Source organism: Ambystoma mexicanum, chromosome 1p (genome assembly GCF_040938575.1).
Source record: "Ambystoma mexicanum isolate Mex_15411 chromosome 1p, UKY_AmexF1_1, whole genome shotgun sequence".
NCBI classification, from domain to species: Eukaryota; Metazoa; Chordata; class Amphibia; order Caudata; family Ambystomatidae; genus Ambystoma; species Ambystoma mexicanum.
In genome coordinates this window covers 1,473,564,993-1,473,581,563 of record NC_090921.1, presented here as the reverse complement: position 1 = coordinate 1,473,581,563, position 16,571 = coordinate 1,473,564,993, and the positions used below count along the sequence as shown (strand labels likewise).

Sequence of the window (16,571 nt, the reverse complement as noted above, 5' to 3'; positions counted from 1 at the left end):
TCATGAATATGACAATTATCTTCAAACTGACTTGTAGCCTGCATCACATTTAAGTAGAACTGGGACAAAGAAGGTTAAATGCATCTCATTGGTCATTTCCCACAGCAGTACTGACCTGTGACCATTTATGGACTGCTGCTTCCAACAAAACAGCAAACTAGTCATAGTAAATCTAAAGCTGTGGGTGGGAATTCTGCATCAATCTCATGCTTCTGCAGAAATATTTCCCAAATTGACAAAGTGGCCAATACTGGGATCAAATCCGCTAACTTGGCGTGATTAGCACCATGCTCAGTCAGAAAAAGTATGCCTTCTGACTGGAGCATAGGAGGGAGGCCAGTTGCAGGGGGGAGTTTTCTTCCCTTGAAAGAAAATGCCTAACTCATTCACAAATACAACCCTTATCCTCACAACAACATTGGTTATGTCCCGCAGCAGTACTGACCCGTGACCATGTATGCACAGCTGCTTCCAACAAAACAGCAATCTTGTGTTAGTAACTCTAAAGCTGTGAGTGCCAATTCAGCATCAATCTCATGCTTCTGCAGAAATATTTCCCAAATTGACAAAGTGGCCAATACTGGGATCAAATTCGCTAACTTGGCGTGATTAGCACCATGCTCAGTCAGAAAAAGTATGCCTTCTGACTGGAGCATAGGAGGGAGGCCAGTTGCAGGGGGGAGTTTTCTTCCCTTGAAAGAAAATGCCTAACTCATTCACAAATACAACCCTTATCCTCACAGCAACATTGGTTATGTCCGCAGCAGTACTGACCCGTGACTATATGCACAGCTGCTTCCAACAAAACAGCAATCTTGTGTTAGTAACTCTAAAGCTGTGAGTGCCAATTCTGCATCAATCTCATCCTTCTGCAGAAATATTTCCCAAAATGACAAAGTGGCCAATACGGGGATCGAACCCGTGACCTTGGCGTTATTAGCACCATGCTCTAACCAACTGAGCTAACCGGCCAGCTGAGAGGCATATTTCTAACTGGAGCATAAGAGGGAGGCCAGTTGCGGGGGGATTTTTTCTTCCCTGGAAAAAAAATGCCTAACTCATTCACACATAAAACCCTTATCCTCACAACAATCTAAAGAAAAACTACATGTGATCTGAAGGAAATTCACGAATATGACAATTATCTTCAAACTGACTTGTAGCCTGCATCACATTTAAGTAGAACTGGGACAAAGAAGGTTAAATGCATCTCATTGGTCATTTCCCACAGCAGTACTGACCTGTGACCATTTATGGACTGCTGCTTCCAACAAAACAGGAAACTAGTCATAGTAAATCTAAAGCTGTGGGTGGGAATTCTGCATCAATCTCATCCTTCTGCAGAAATATTTCCCAAATTGACAAAGTGGCCAATACTGGGATCAAATTCGCTAACTTGGCGTGACTAGCACCATGCTCAGTCAGAAAAAGTATGCCTTCTGACTGGAGCATAGGAGGGAGGCCAGTTGCAGGGGGGAGTTTTCTTCCCTTGAAAGAAAATGCCTAACTCATTCACAAATACAACCCTTATCCTCACAACAACATTGGTTATGTCCCGCAGCAGTACTGACCCGTGACCATGTATGCACAGCTGCTTCCAACAAAACAGCAATCTTGTGTTAGTAACTCTAAAGCTGTGAGTGCCAATTCTGCATCAATCTCATGCTTCTGCAGAAATATTTCCCAAAATGACAAGGAGGCCAATACGGGGACCCGTGACCTTACCATTATTAGCACCACGCTCTAACCAAATGAGCTAAACAGCCAGCTGAGAGTTTTGTTTCTGACTCAAGCATAAGCAGGAGGCCAGTTGTAGGGGGATGTTTTCTTCCCTTGGAAAAAAATGCCTAACTCATTCACACATAAAACCCTTATCCTCACAACAACCTAAAGAAAAACTACATGTGATCTGAAGGAAATTCATGAATATGACAATTATCTTCAAACTGACTTGTAGCCTGCATCACATTTAAGTAGAACTGGGACAAAGAAGGTTAAATGCATCTCATTGGTCATTTCCCACAGCAGTACTGACCTGTGACCATTTATGGACTGCTGCTTCCAACAAAACAGCAAACTTGTCATAGTAAATCTAAAGCTGTGGGTGGGAATTCTGCATCAATCTCATGCTTCTGCAGAAATATTTCCCAAATTGACAAAGTGGCCAATACTGGGATCAATTTCGCTAACTTGGCGAGATTAGCACCATGCTCAGTCAGAAAAAGTATGCCTTCTGACTGGAGCATAGGAGGGAGGCCAGTTGCAGGGGGGAGTTTTCTTCCCTTGAAAGAAAATGCCTAACTCATTCACAAATACAACCCTTATCCTCACAACAACATTGGTTATGTCCGCAGTAGTACTGACCCGTGACTATGTATGCACAGCTGCTTCCAACAAAACAGCAATCTTGTGTTAGTAACTCTAAAGCTGTGAGTGCCAATTCTGCATCAATCTCATCCTTCTGCAGAAATATTTCCCAAATTGACAAAGTGGCCAATACTGGGATCAAATTCGCTAACTTGGCGTGATTAGCACCATGCTCAGTCAGAAAAAGTAAGCCTTCTGACTGGAGCATAGGAGGGAGGCCAGTTGCAGGGGGGAGTTTTCTTCCCTTGAAAGAAAATGCCCAACTCATTCACAAATACAACCCTTATCCTCACAACAACATTGGTTATGTCCGCAGCAGTACTGACCCGTGACTATGTATGCAAAGCTGCTTCCAACAAAACAGCAATCTTGTGTTAGTAACTCTAAAGCTGTGAGTGCCAATTCTGCATCAATCTCATCCTTCTGCAGAAATATTTCCCAAAATGACAAAGGGGCCAATACAGGTATCGAACCCGTGACCTTGGCGCACCACGCTCTAACCAACTGAGCTAAACTGCCAGTTGAGAGGCATATTTCTAACTGGAGCATAAGAGGGAGGCCAGTTGCAGGGGGATTTTTTCTTCCCTTGGAAAAAAAATGCCTAACTCATTCACACATAAAACCCTTATCCTCACAACAACCTAAAGAAAAACTACATGTGATCTGAAGGAAATTCACGAATATGACAATTATCTTCAAACTGACTTGTAGCCTGCATCACATTTAAGTAGAACTGGGACAAAGAAGGTTAAATGCATCTCATTGGTCATTTCCCACAGCAGTACTGACCTGTGACCATTTATGGACTGCTGCTTCCAACAAAACAGCAAACTTGTCATAGTAAATCTAAAGCTGTTTGTGCCAATTCTGCATCAATCTCATGCTTCTACAGAAATATTTCCAAAATTGACAAAGTGGCCAATACTGGGATCAAATTCGCTAACTTGGCGTGATTAGCACCATGCTCAGTCAGAAAAAGTATGCCTTCTGACTGGAGCATAGGAGGGAGGCCAGTTGCAGGGGGGAGTTTTCTTCCCTTGAAAGAAAATGCCTAACTCATTCACAAATACAACCCTTATCCTCACAACAACATTGGTTATGTCCCGCAGCAGTACTGACCCGTGACCATGTATGCACAGCTGCTTCCAACAAAACAGCAAACTTGTGTTAGTAACTCTAAAGCTGTGAGTGCCAATTCTGCATCAATCTCATGCTTCTGCAGAAATATTTCCCAAAATGACAAAGTGGCCAATACGGGGATCGAACCCATGACCTTGGCGTTATTAGCACCACGCTCTAACCAACTGAGCTAACCGGCCAGCTGAAAGTCTTTTTCCCTTGGAAAAAAAATGCCTAACTCATTCACACATAAAACCCTTATCCTCACAACAACCTAAAGAAAAACTACATGTGATCTGAAGGAAATTCATGAATATGACAATTATCTTCAAACTGACTTGTAGCCTGCATCACATTTAAGTAGAACTGGGACAAAGAAGGTTAAATGCATCTCATTGGTCATTTCCCACAGCAGTACTGACCTGTGACCATTTATGGACTGCTGCTTCCAACAAAACAGCAAACTAGTCATAGTAAATCTAAAGCTGTGGGTGGGAATTCTGCATCAATCTCATGCTTCTGCAGAAATATTTCCCAAATTGACAAAGTGGCCAATACTGGGATCAAATTCGCTAACTTGGCGTGATTAGCACCATGCTCAGTCAGAAAAAGTATGCCTTCTGACTGGAGCATAAGAGGGAGGCCAGTTGCAGGGGGATTTATTCTTCCCTTGGAAAAAAAATGCCTAAGTCATTCACACATAAAACCCTTATCCTCACAACAACCTAAAGAAAAACTACATGTGATCTGAAGGAAATTCATGAATATGACAATTATCTTCAAACTGACTTGTAGCCTGCATCACATTTAAGTAGAACTGGGACAAAGAAGGTTAAATGCATCTCATTGGTCATTTCCCACAGCAGTACTGACCTGTGACCATTTATGGACTGCTGCTTCCAACAAAACAGCAAACTTGTCATAGTAAATCTAAAGCTGTGGGTGGGAATTCTGCATCAATCTAATGCTTCTGCAGACATTTTTCCCAAATTGACAAAGTGGCCAATACTGGGATCAAATTCGCTAACTTGGCGTGATTAGCACCATGCTCAGTCAGAAAAAGTATGCTTCTGACTGGAGCATAGGAGGGAGGCCAGTTGCAGTGGGGAGTTTTCTTTCCTTGAAAGAAAATGCCTAACTCATTTACAAATACAACCCTTATCCTCACAACAACATTGGTTATGTCCGCAGCAGTACTGACCCGTGACTATGTATGCACAGCTGCTTCCAACAAAACAGCAATCTTGTGTTAGTAACTCTAAAGCTGTGAGTGCCAATTCTGCATCAATCTCAAGCTTCTGCAGAAATATTTCCCAAAATGACAAGGAGGCCAATGCGGGGACCCGTGACCTTGCCATTATTAGCACCACGCTCTAACCAAATGAGCAAAACAGCCAGCTGAGAGTTTTGTTTCTGACTCAAGCATAAGCAGGAGGCCAGTTGTAGGGGGATGTTTTCTTCCCTTGGAAAAAAAATGCCTAACTCATTCACACAGACAACCCTTATCCTCACAACAACCTAAAGAAAAACTCCATGTGATCTGAAGGAAATTCATGAATATTACAATTATCTTCAAACTGACTTGTGGCCTGCATCACATTTAAGTAGTACTGCGACAAAGAAGGTTAAATGCATCTCATTGGTCATTTCCCACAGCAGTACTGACCTGTGACCATTTATGGACTGCTGCTTCCAACAAAACAGCAAACTTGTCATAGTAAATCTAAAGCTGTGGGTGGGAATCCTGCATCAATCTAATGCTTCTGCAGACATTTTTCCCAAATTGACAAAGTGGCCAATACTGGGATCAAATTCGCTAACTTGGCGTGACTAGCACCATGCTCAGTCAGAAAAAGTATGCCTTCTGACTGGAGCATAGGAGGGAGGCCAGTTGCAGGGGGGAGTTTTCTTCCCTTGAAAGAAAATGCCTAACTCATTCACAAATACAACCCTTATCCTCACAACAACATTGGTTATGTCCCGCAGCAGTACTGACCCGTGACCATGTATGCACAGCTGCTTCCAACAAAACAGCAATCTTGTGTTAGTAACTCTAAAGCTGTGAGTGCCAATTCTGCATCAATCTCATGCTTCTGCAGAAATATTTCCCAAAATGACAAGGAGGCCAATACGGGGACCCGTGACCTTGCCATTATTAGCACCACGCTCTAACCAAATGAGCTAAACAGCCAGCTGAGAGTTTTGTTTCTGACTCAAGCATAAGCAGGAGGCCAGTTGTAGGGGGATGTTTTCTTCCCTTGGAAAAAAATGCCTAACTCATTCACACATAAAACCCTTATCCTCACAACAACCTAAAGAAAAACTACATGTGATCTGAAGGAAATTCATGAATATGACAATTATCTTCAAACTGACTTGTAGCCTGCATCACATTTAAGTAGAACTGGGACAAAGAAGGTTAAATGCATCTCATTGGTCATTTCCCACAGCAGTACTGACCTGTGACCATTTATGGACTGCTGCTTCCAACAAAACAGCAAACTTGTCATAGTAAATCTAAAGCTGTGGGTGGGAATTCTGCATCAATCTCATGCTTCTGCAGAAATATTTCCCAAATTGACAAAGTGGCCAATACTGGGATCAATTTCGCTAACTTGGCGAGATTAGCACCATGCTCAGTCAGAAAAAGTATGCCTTCTGACTGGAGCATAGGAGGGAGGCCAGTTGCAGGGGGGAGTTTTCTTCCCTTGAAAGAAAATGCCTAACTCATTCACAAATACAACCCTTATCCTCACAACAACATTGGTTATGTCCGCAGTAGTACTGACCCGTGACTATGTATGCACAGCTGCTTCCAACAAAACAGCAATCTTGTGTTAGTAACTCTAAAGCTGTGAGTGCCAATTCTGCATCAATCTCATCCTTCTGCAGAAATATTTCCCAAATTGACAAAGTGGCCAATACTGGGATCAAATTCGCTAACTTGGCGTGATTAGCACCATGCTCAGTCAGAAAAAGTAAGCCTTCTGACTGGAGCATAGGAGGGAGGCCAGTTGCAGGGGGGAGTTTTCTTCCCTTGAAAGAAAATGCCCAACTCATTCACAAATACAACCCTTATCCTCACAACAACATTGGTTATGTCCGCAGCAGTACTGACCCGTGACTATGTATGCAAAGCTGCTTCCAACAAAACAGCAATCTTGTGTTAGTAACTCTAAAGCTGTGAGTGCCAATTCTGCATCAATCTCATCCTTCTGCAGAAATATTTCCCAAAATGACAAAGGGGCCAATACGGGTATCGAACCCGTGACCTTGGCGCACCACGCTCTAACCAACTGAGCTAAACGGCCAGTTGAGAGGCATATTTCTAACTGGAGCATAAGAGGGAGGCCAGTTGCAGGGGGATTTTTTCTTCCCTTGGAAAAAAAATGCCTAACTCATTCACACATAAAACCCTTATCCTCACAACAACCTAAAGAAAAACTACATGTGATCTGAAGGAAATTCACGAATATGACAATTATCTTCAAACTGACTTGTAGCCTGCATCACATTTAAGTAGAACTGGGACAAAGAAGGTTAAATGCATCTCATTGGTCATTTCCCACAGCAGTACTGACCTGTGACCATTTATGGACTGCTGCTTCCAACAAAACAGCAAACTAGTCATAGTAAATCTAAAGCTGTGGGTGGGAATTCTGCATCAATCTCATGCTTCTGCAGAAATATTTCCCAAATTGACAAAGTGGCCAATACTGGGATCAAATTCGCTACTTGTCGTGATTAGCACCATGCTCAGTCAGAAAAAGTATGCCTTCTGACTGGAGCATAGGAGGGAGGCCAGTTGCAGGGGGTAGTTTTCTTCCCTTGAAAGAAAATGCCTAACTCATTCACAAATACAACCCTTATCCTCAAAACAACATTGGTTATGTCCCGCAGCAGTACTGACCCGTGACCATGTATGCACAGCTGCTACCAACAAAACAGCAATCTTGTGTTAGTAACTCTAAAGCTGTTTGTGCCAATTCTGCATCAATCTCATGCTTCTACAGAAATATTTCCAAAATTGACAAAGTGGCCAATACTGGGATCAAATTCGCTAACTTGGCGTGATTAGCACCATGCTCAGTCAGAAAAAGTATGCCTTCTGACTGGAGCATAGGAGGGAGGCCAGTTGCAGGGGGGAGTTTTCTTCCCTTGAAAGAAAATGCCTAACTCATTCACAAATACAACCCTTATCCTCACAACAACATTGGTTATGTCCCGCAGCAGTACTGACCCGTGACCATGTATGCACAGCTGCTTCCAACAAAACAGCAAACTTGTGTTAGTAACTCTAAAGCTGTGAGTGCCAATTCTGCATCAATCTCATGCTTCTGCAGAAATATTTCCCAAAATGACAAAGTGGCCAATACGGGGATCGAACCCATGACCTTGGCGTTATTAGCACCACGCTCTAACCAACTGAGCTAACCGGCCAGCTGAAAGTATTTTTCCCTTGGAAAAAAAATGCCTAACTCATTCACACATAAAACCCTTATCCTCACAACAACCTAAAGAAAAACTACATGTGATCTGAAGGAAATTCATGAATATGACAATTATCTTCAAACTGACTTGTAGCCTGCATCACATTTAAGTAGAACTGGGACAAAGAAGGTTAAATGCATCTCATTGGTCATTTCCCACAGCAGTACTGACCTGTGACCATTTATGGACTGCTGCTTCCAACAAAACAGCAAACTAGTCATAGTAAATCTAAAGCTGTGGGTGGGAATTCTGCATCAATCTCATGCTTCTGCAGAAATATTTCCCAAATTGACAAAGTGGCCAATACTGGGATCAAATTCGCTAACTTGGCGTGATTAGCACCATGCTCAGTCAGAAAAAGTATGCCTTCTGACTGGAGCATAGGAGGGAGGCCAGTTGCAGGGGGGAGCTTTCTTCCCTTGGAAAAAAAATGCCTAAGTCATTCACACATAAAACCCTTATCCTCACAACAACCTAAAGAAAAACTACATGTGATCTGAAGGAAATTCATGAATATGACAATTATCTTGAAACTGACTTGTAGCCTGCATCACATTTAAGTAGAACTGGGACAAAGAAGGTTAAATGCATCTCATTGGTCATTTCCCACAGCAGCACTGACCTGTGACCATTTATGGACTGCTGCTTCCAACAAAACAGCAAACTAGTCATAGTAAATCTAAAACTGTGGGTGGGAATTCTGCATCAATCTCATGCTTCTGCAGAAATATTTCCCAAATTGACAAAGTGGCCAATACTGGGATCAAATTCGCTAACTTGGCGTGATTAGCACCATGCTCAGTCAGAAAAAGTATGCCTTCTGACTGGAGCATAAGAGGGAGGCCAGTTGCAGGGGGATTTATTCTTCCCTTGGAAAAAAAATGCCTAAGTCATTCACACATAAAACCCTTATCCTCACAACAACCTAAAGAAAAACTACATGTGATCTGAAGGAAATTCATGAATATGACAATTATCTTCAAACTGACTTGGAGCCTGCATCACATTTAAGTAGAACTGGGACAAAGAAGGTTAAATGCATCTCATTGGTCATTTCCCACAGCAGTACTGACCTGTGACCATTTATGGACTGCTGCTTCCAACAAAACAGCAAACTTGTCATAGTAAATCTAAAGCTGTGGGTGGGAATTCTGCATCAATCTAATGCTTCTGCAGACATTTTTCCCAAATTGACAAAGTGGCCAATACTGGGATCAAATTCGCTAACTTGGCGTGATTAGCACCATGCTCAGTCAGAAAAAGTATGCTTCTGACTGGAGCATAGGAGGGAGGCCAGTTGCAGTGGGGAGTTTTCTTTCCTTGAAAGAAAATGCCTAACTCATTCACAAATACAACCCTTATCCTCACAACAACATTGGTTATGTCCGCAGCAGTACTGACCCGTGACTATGTATGCACAGCTGCTTCCAACAAAACAGCAATCTTGTGTTAGTAACTCTAAAGCTGTGAGTGCCAATTCTGCATCAATCTCAAGCTTCTGCAGAAATATTTCCCAAAATGACAAGGAGGCCAATACGGGGACCCGTGACCTTGCCATTATTAGCACCACGCTCTAACCAAATGAGCAAAACAGCCAGCTGAGAGTTTTGTTTCTGACTCAAGCATAAGCAGGAGGCCAGTTGTAGGGGGATGTTTTCTTCCCTTGGAAAAAAAATGCCTAACTCATTCACACAGACAACCCTTATCCTCACAACAACCTAAAGAAAAACTCCATGTGATCTGAAGGAAATTCATGAATATTACAATTATCTTCAAACTGACTTGTGGCCTGCATCACATTTAAGTAGTACTGCGACAAAGAAGGTTAAATGCATCTCATTGGTCATTTCCCACAGCAGTACTGACCTGTGACCATTTATGGACTGCTGCTTCCAACAAAACAGCAAACTTGTCATAGTAAATCTAAAGCTGTGGGTGGGAATTCTGCATCAATCTAATGCTTCTGCAGACATTTTTCCCAAATTGACAAAGTGGCCAATACTGGGATCAAATTCGCTAACTTGGCGTGACTAGCACCATGCTCAGTCAGAAAAAGTATGCCTTCTGACTGGAGCATAGGAGGGAGGCCAGTTGCAGGGGGGAGTTTTCTTCCCTTGAAAGAAAATGCCTAACTCATTCACAAATACAACCCTTATCCTCACAACAACATTGGTTATGTCCCGCAGCAGTACTGACCCGTGACCATGTATGCACAGCTGCTTCCAACAAAACAGCAATCTTGTGTTAGTAACTCTAAAGCTGTGAGTGCCAATTCTGCATCAATCTCATGCTTCTGCAGAAATATTTCCCAAAATGACAAGGAGGCCAATACGGGGACCCGTGACCTTGCCATTATTAGCACCACGCTCTAACCAAATGAGCTAAACAGCCAGCTGAGAGTTTTGTTTCTGACTCAAGCATAAGCAGGAGGCCAGTTGTAGGGGGATGTTTTCTTCCCTTGGAAAAAAATGCCTAACTCATTCACACATAAAACCCTTATCCTCACAACAACCTAAAGAAAAACTACATGTGATCTGAAGGAAATTCATGAATATGACAATTATCTTCAAACTGACTTGTAGCCTGCATCACATTTAAGTAGAACTGGGACAAAGAAGGTTAAATGCATCTCATTGGTCATTTCCCACAGCAGTACTGACCTGTGACCATTTATGGACTGCTGCTTCCAACAAAACAGCAAACTTGTCATAGTAAATCTAAAGCTGTGGGTGGGAATTCTGCATCAATCTCATGCTTCTGCAGAAATATTTCCCAAATTGACAAAGTGGCCAATACTGGGATCAATTTCGCTAACTTGGCGAGATTAGCACCATGCTCAGTCAGAAAAAGTATGCCTTCTGACTGGAGCATAGGAGGGAGGCCAGTTGCAGGGGGGAGTTTTCTTCCCTTGAAAGAAAATGCCTAACTCATTCACAAATACAACCCTTATCCTCACAACAACATTGGTTATGTCCGCAGTAGTACTGACCCGTGACTATGTATGCACAGCTGCTTCCAACAAAACAGCAATCTTGTGTTAGTAACTCTAAAGCTGTGAGTGCCAATTCTGCATCAATCTCATCCTTCTGCAGAAATATTTCCCAAATTGACAAAGTGGCCAATACTGGGATCAAATTCGCTAACTTGGCGTGATTAGCACCATGCTCAGTCAGAAAAAGTAAGCCTTCTGACTGGAGCATAGGAGGGAGGCCAGTTGCAGGGGGGAGTTTTCTTCCCTTGAAAGAAAATGCCCAACTCATTCACAAATACAACCCTTATCCTCACAACAACATTGGTTATGTCCGCAGCAGTACTGACCCGTGACTATGTATGCAAAGCTGCTTCCAACAAAACAGCAATCTTGTGTTAGTAACTCTAAAGCTGTGAGTGCCAATTCTGCATCAATCTCATCCTTCTGCAGAAATATTTCCCAAAATGACAAAGGGGCCAATACGGGTATCGAACCCGTGACCTTGGCGCACCACGCTCTAACCAACTGAGCTAAACGGCCAGTTGAGAGGCATATTTCTAACTGGAGCATAAGAGGGAGGCCAGTTGCAGGGGGATTTTTTCTTCCCTTGGAAGAAAAATGCCTAACTCATTCACACATAAAACCCTTATCCTCACAACAACCTAAAGAAAAACTACATGTGATCTGAAGGAAATTCACGAATATGACAATTATCTTCAAACTGACTTGTAGCCTGCATCACATTTAAGTAGAACTGGGACAAAGAAGGTTAAATGCATCTCATTGGTCATTTCCCACAGCAGTACTGACCTGTGACCATTTATGGACTGCTGCTTCCAACAAAACAGCAAACTAGTCATAGTAAATCTAAAGCTGTGGGTGGGAATTCTGCATCAATCTCATGCTTCTGCAGAAATATTTCCCAAATTGACAAAGTGGCCAATACTGGGATCAAATTCGCTAACTTGTCGTGATTAGCATCATGCTCAGTCAGAAAAAGTATGCCTTCTGACTGGAGCATAGGAGGGAGGCCAGTTGCAGGGGGTAGTTTTCTTCCCTTGAAAGAAAATGCCTAACTCATTCACAAATACAACCCTTATCCTCAAAACAACATTGGTTATGTCCCGCAGCAGTACTGACCCGTGACCATGTATGCACAGCTGCTACCAACAAAACAGCAATCTTGTGTTAGTAACTCTAAAGCTGTTTGTGCCAATTCTGCATCAATCTCATGCTTCTACAGAAATATTTCCAAAATTGACAAAGTGGCCAATACTGGGATCAAATTCGCTAACTTGGCGTGATTAGCACCATGCTCAGTCAGAAAAAGTATGCCTTCTGACTGGAGCATAGGAGGGAGGCCAGTTGCAGGGGGGAGTTTTCTTCCCTTGAAAGAAAATGCCTAACTCATTCACAAATACAACCCTTATCCTCACAACAACATTGGTTATGTCCCGCAGCAGTACTGACCCGTGACCATGTATGCACAGCTGCTTCCAACAAAACAGCAAACTTGTGTTAGTAACTCTAAAGCTGTGAGTGCCAATTCTGCATCAATCTCATGCTTCTGCAGAAATATTTCCCAAAATGACAAAGTGGCCAATACGGGGATCGAACCCATGACCTTGGCGTTATTAGCACCACGCTCTAACCAACTGAGCTAACCGGCCAGCTGAAAGTCTTTTTCCCTTGGAAAAAAAATGCCTAACTCATTCACACATAAAACCCTTATCCTCACAACAACCTAAAGAAAAACTACATGTGATCTGAAGGAAATTCATGAATATGACAATTATCTTCAAACTGACTTGTAGCCTGCATCACATTTAAGTAGAACTGGGACAAAGAAGGTTAAATGCATCTCATTGGTCATTTCCCACAGCAGTACTGACCTGTGACCATTTATGGACTGCTGCTTCCAACAAAACAGCAAACTAGTCATAGTAAATCTAAAGCTGTGGGTGGGAATTCTGCATCAATCTCATGCTTCTGCAGAAATATTTCCCAAATTGACAAAGTGGCCAATACTGGGATCAAATTCGCTAACTTGGCGTGATTAGCACCATGCTCAGTCAGAAAAAGTATGCCTTCTGACTGGAGCATAGGAGGGAGGCCAGTTGCAGGGGGGAGCTTTCTTCCCTTGAAAGAAAATGCCTAACTCATTCACAAATACAACCCTTATCCTCACAACAACATTGGTTATGTCCCGCAGTAGTACTGACCCGTGACTATATGCACAGCTGCTTCCAACAAAACAGCAATCTTGTGTTAGTAACTTTAAAGCTGTGAGTGCCAATTCTGCATCAATCTCATGCTTCTGTAGAAATATTTCCCAAAATGACAAAGTGGCCAATACGGGGATCGAACCCGTGACCTTGGTGTTATTAGCACCACGCTCTAACCAACTGAGCTAACCGACCAGCTGATAGTCCTGTTTCTGACTGGAGCATAAGAGGGAGGCCAATTGCAGGGGGATTTTTTCTTCCCTTGGAAAAAAAATGCCTAAGTCATTCACACATAAAACCCTTATCCTCACAACAACCTAAAGAAAAACTACATGAGATCTGAAGGAAATTCATGAATATGACAATTATCTTCAAACTGACTTGTAGCCTGCATCACATTTAAGTAGAACTGGGACAAAGAAGGTTAAATGCAACTCATTGGTCATTTCCCACAGCAGTACTGACCTGTGACCATTTATGGACTGCTGCTTCCAACAAAACAGCAAACTAGTCATAGTAAATCTAAAGCTGTGGGTGGGAATTCTGCATCAATCTCATGCTTCTGCAGAAATATTTCCCAAATTGACAAAGTGGCCAATACTGGGATCAAATTCGCTAACTTGGCGTGATTAGCACCATGCTCAGTCAGAAAAAGTATGCCTTCTGACTGGAGCATAGGAGGGAGGCCAGTTGCAGGGGGTAGTTTTCTTCCCTTGAAAGAAAATGCCTAACTCATTCACAAATACAACCCTTATCCTCAAAACAACATTGGTTATGTCCCGCAGCAGTACTGACCCGTGACCATGTATGCACAGCTGCTACCAACAAAACAGCAATCTTGTGTTAGTAACTCTAAAGCTGTTTGTGCCAATTCTGCATCAATCTCATGCTTCTACAGAAATATTTCCCAAATTGACAAAGTGGCCAATACTGGGATCAAATTCGCTAACTTGGCGTGATTAGCACCATGCTCAGTCAGAAAAAGTATGCCTTCTGATTGGAGCATAGGAGGGAGGCCAGTTGCAGGGGGGAGTTTTCTTCCCTTGAAAGAAAATGCCTAACTCATTCACAAATACAACCCTTATCCTCACAACAACATTGGTTATGTCCCGCAGCAGTACTGACCCGTGACCATGTATGCACAGCTGCTTCCAACAAAACAGCAAACTTGTGTTAGTAACTCTAAAGCTGTGAGTGCCAATTCTGCATCAATCTCATGCTTCTGCAGAAATATTTCCCAAAATGACAAAGTGGCCAATACGGGGATCGAACCCATGACCTTGGCGTTATTAGCACCACGCTCTAACCAACTGAGCTAACCGGCCAGCTGAAAGTCTTTTTCCCTTGGAAAAAAAATGCCTAACTCATTCACACATAAAACCCTTATCCTCACAACAACCTAAAGAAAAACTACATGTGATCTGAAGGAAATTCATGAATATGACAATTATCTTCAAACTGACTTGTAGCCTGCATCACATTTAAGTAGAACTGGGACAAAGAAGGTTAAATGCATCTCATTGGTCATTTCCCACAGCAGTACTGACCTGTGACCATTTATGGACTGCTGCTTCCAACAAAACAGCAAACTAGTCATAGTAAATCTAAAGCTGTGGGTGGGAATTCTGCATCAATCTCATGCTTCTGCAGAAATATTTCCCAAATTGACAAAGTGGCCAATACTGGGATCAAATTCGCTAACTTGGCGTGATTAGCACCATGCTCAGTCAGAAAAAGTATGCCTTCTGACTGGAGCATAGGAGGGAGGCCAGTTGCAGGGGGGAGCTTTCTTCCCTTGAAAGAAAATGCCTAACTCATTCACAAATACAACCCTTATCCTCACAACAACATTGGTTATGTCCCCCAGCAGTACTGACCCGTGACTATATGCACAGCTGCTTCCAACAAAACAGCAATCTTGTGTTAGTAACTCTAAATCTGTGAGTGCCAATTCTGCATCAATCTCATGCTTCTGCAGAAATATTTCCCAAAATGACAAAGTGGCCAATACGGGGATCGAACCCGTGACCTTGGTGTTATTAGCACCACGCTCTAACCAACTGAGCTAACCGACCAGCTGAAAGTCCTGTTTCTGACTGGAGCATAAGAGGGAGGCCAATTGCAGGGGGATTTTTTGTTCCCTTGGAAAAAAAATGCCTAAGTCATTCACACATAAAACCCTTATCCTCACAACAACCTAAAGAAAAACTACATGTGATCTGAAGGAAATTCATGAATATGACAATTATCTTCAAACTGACTTGTAGCCTGCATCACATTTAAGTAGAACTGGGACAAAGAAGGTTAAATGCATCTCATTGGTCATTTCCCACAGCAGTACTGACCTGTGACCATTTATGGACTGCTGCTTCCAACAAAACAGCAAACTAGTCATAGTAAATCTAAAGCTGTGGGTTGGAATTCTGCATCAATCTCATGCTTCTGCAGAAATATTTCCCAAATTGACAAAGTGGCCAATACTGGGATCAAATTCGCTAACTTGGCGTGATTAGCACCATGCTCAGTCAGAAAAAGTATGCCTTCTGACTGGAGCATAGGAGGGAGGCCAGTTGCAGGGGGGAGTTTTCTTCCCTTGAAAGAAAATGCCTAACTCATTCACAAATACAACCCTTATCCTCACAACAACATTGGTTATGTCCGCAGCAGTACTGACCAGTGACTATGTATGCACAGCTGCTTCCAACAAAACAGCAATCTTGTGTTAGTAACTCCAAAGCTGTGAGTGCCAATTCTGCATCAATCTCATGCTTCTGCAGAAATATTTCCCAAAATAACAAAGTGGCCAATACGGGGATCGAACCCGTGACCTTGGCGTTATTAGCACCACGCTCTAACCAACTGAGCTAACCGGCCAGCTGAGAGGCATATTTCTGACTGGAGCATCAGAGGGAGGCCAGTTGCAGGGGGACTTTTTCTTCCCTTGGAAAAAAATGCCTAACTCATTCACACATAAAACCCTTATCCTCACAACAACCTAAAGAAAAACTACATGTGATCTGAAGGAAATTCATGAATATGACAATTATCTTCAAACTGACTTGTAGCCTGCATCACATTTAAGTAGAACTGGGACAAAGAAGGTTAAATGCATCTCATTGGAAGTGCCGCAGCAGTACTGACCCGTGACCATTTATGGACTGCTGCTTGAAACAAAACAGCAAACTAGTCATAGTAAATCTAAAGCTGTGGGTGGGAATTCTGCATGAATCTCATGCTTCTGCAGAAATATTTCCCAAATTGACAAAGTGGCCAATACTGGGATCAAATTCGCTAACTTGGCGTGATTAGCACCATGCTCAGTCAGAAAAAGTATGCCTTCTGACTGGAGCATAGGAGGGAGGCCAGTTGCAGGGGGATTTTTTCTAACCTTGGAAAAA

The 16,571-nt window shown here is 42.6% G+C and overlaps 8 non-coding genes across 8 annotated transcripts; all 8 read right to left on the bottom strand.

The window, feature by feature from the left end:
* Positions 1–898: 898 nt before the first annotated feature.
* On the bottom strand, positions 899–972 carry TRNAI-AAU (transfer RNA isoleucine (anticodon AAU)). The gene has a single exon. It is a non-coding gene; the product is annotated as a tRNA-Ile (tRNA).
* A 2,640-nt stretch (positions 973–3,612) lies between these two features.
* TRNAI-AAU (transfer RNA isoleucine (anticodon AAU)) lies at positions 3,613–3,686 on the bottom strand. Its single transcript has one exon. It is a non-coding gene; the product is annotated as a tRNA-Ile (tRNA).
* A 4,166-nt stretch (positions 3,687–7,852) lies between these two features.
* On the bottom strand, positions 7,853–7,926 carry TRNAI-AAU (transfer RNA isoleucine (anticodon AAU)). The gene has a single exon. It is a non-coding gene; the product is annotated as a tRNA-Ile (tRNA).
* Positions 7,927–12,544: 4,618 nt separating this feature from the next.
* Positions 12,545–12,618, bottom strand: TRNAI-AAU (transfer RNA isoleucine (anticodon AAU)). The gene has a single exon. It is a non-coding gene; the product is annotated as a tRNA-Ile (tRNA).
* Positions 12,619–13,294: 676 nt separating this feature from the next.
* On the bottom strand, positions 13,295–13,368 carry TRNAI-AAU (transfer RNA isoleucine (anticodon AAU)). Its single transcript has one exon. It is a non-coding gene; the product is annotated as a tRNA-Ile (tRNA).
* A 1,056-nt stretch (positions 13,369–14,424) lies between these two features.
* TRNAI-AAU (transfer RNA isoleucine (anticodon AAU)) lies at positions 14,425–14,498 on the bottom strand. The gene has a single exon. It is a non-coding gene; the product is annotated as a tRNA-Ile (tRNA).
* A 676-nt stretch (positions 14,499–15,174) lies between these two features.
* On the bottom strand, positions 15,175–15,248 carry TRNAI-AAU (transfer RNA isoleucine (anticodon AAU)). The gene has a single exon. It is a non-coding gene; the product is annotated as a tRNA-Ile (tRNA).
* A 725-nt stretch (positions 15,249–15,973) lies between these two features.
* TRNAI-AAU (transfer RNA isoleucine (anticodon AAU)) lies at positions 15,974–16,047 on the bottom strand. The gene has a single exon. It is a non-coding gene; the product is annotated as a tRNA-Ile (tRNA).
* Between the last annotated feature and the right edge of the window lie 524 nt (positions 16,048–16,571).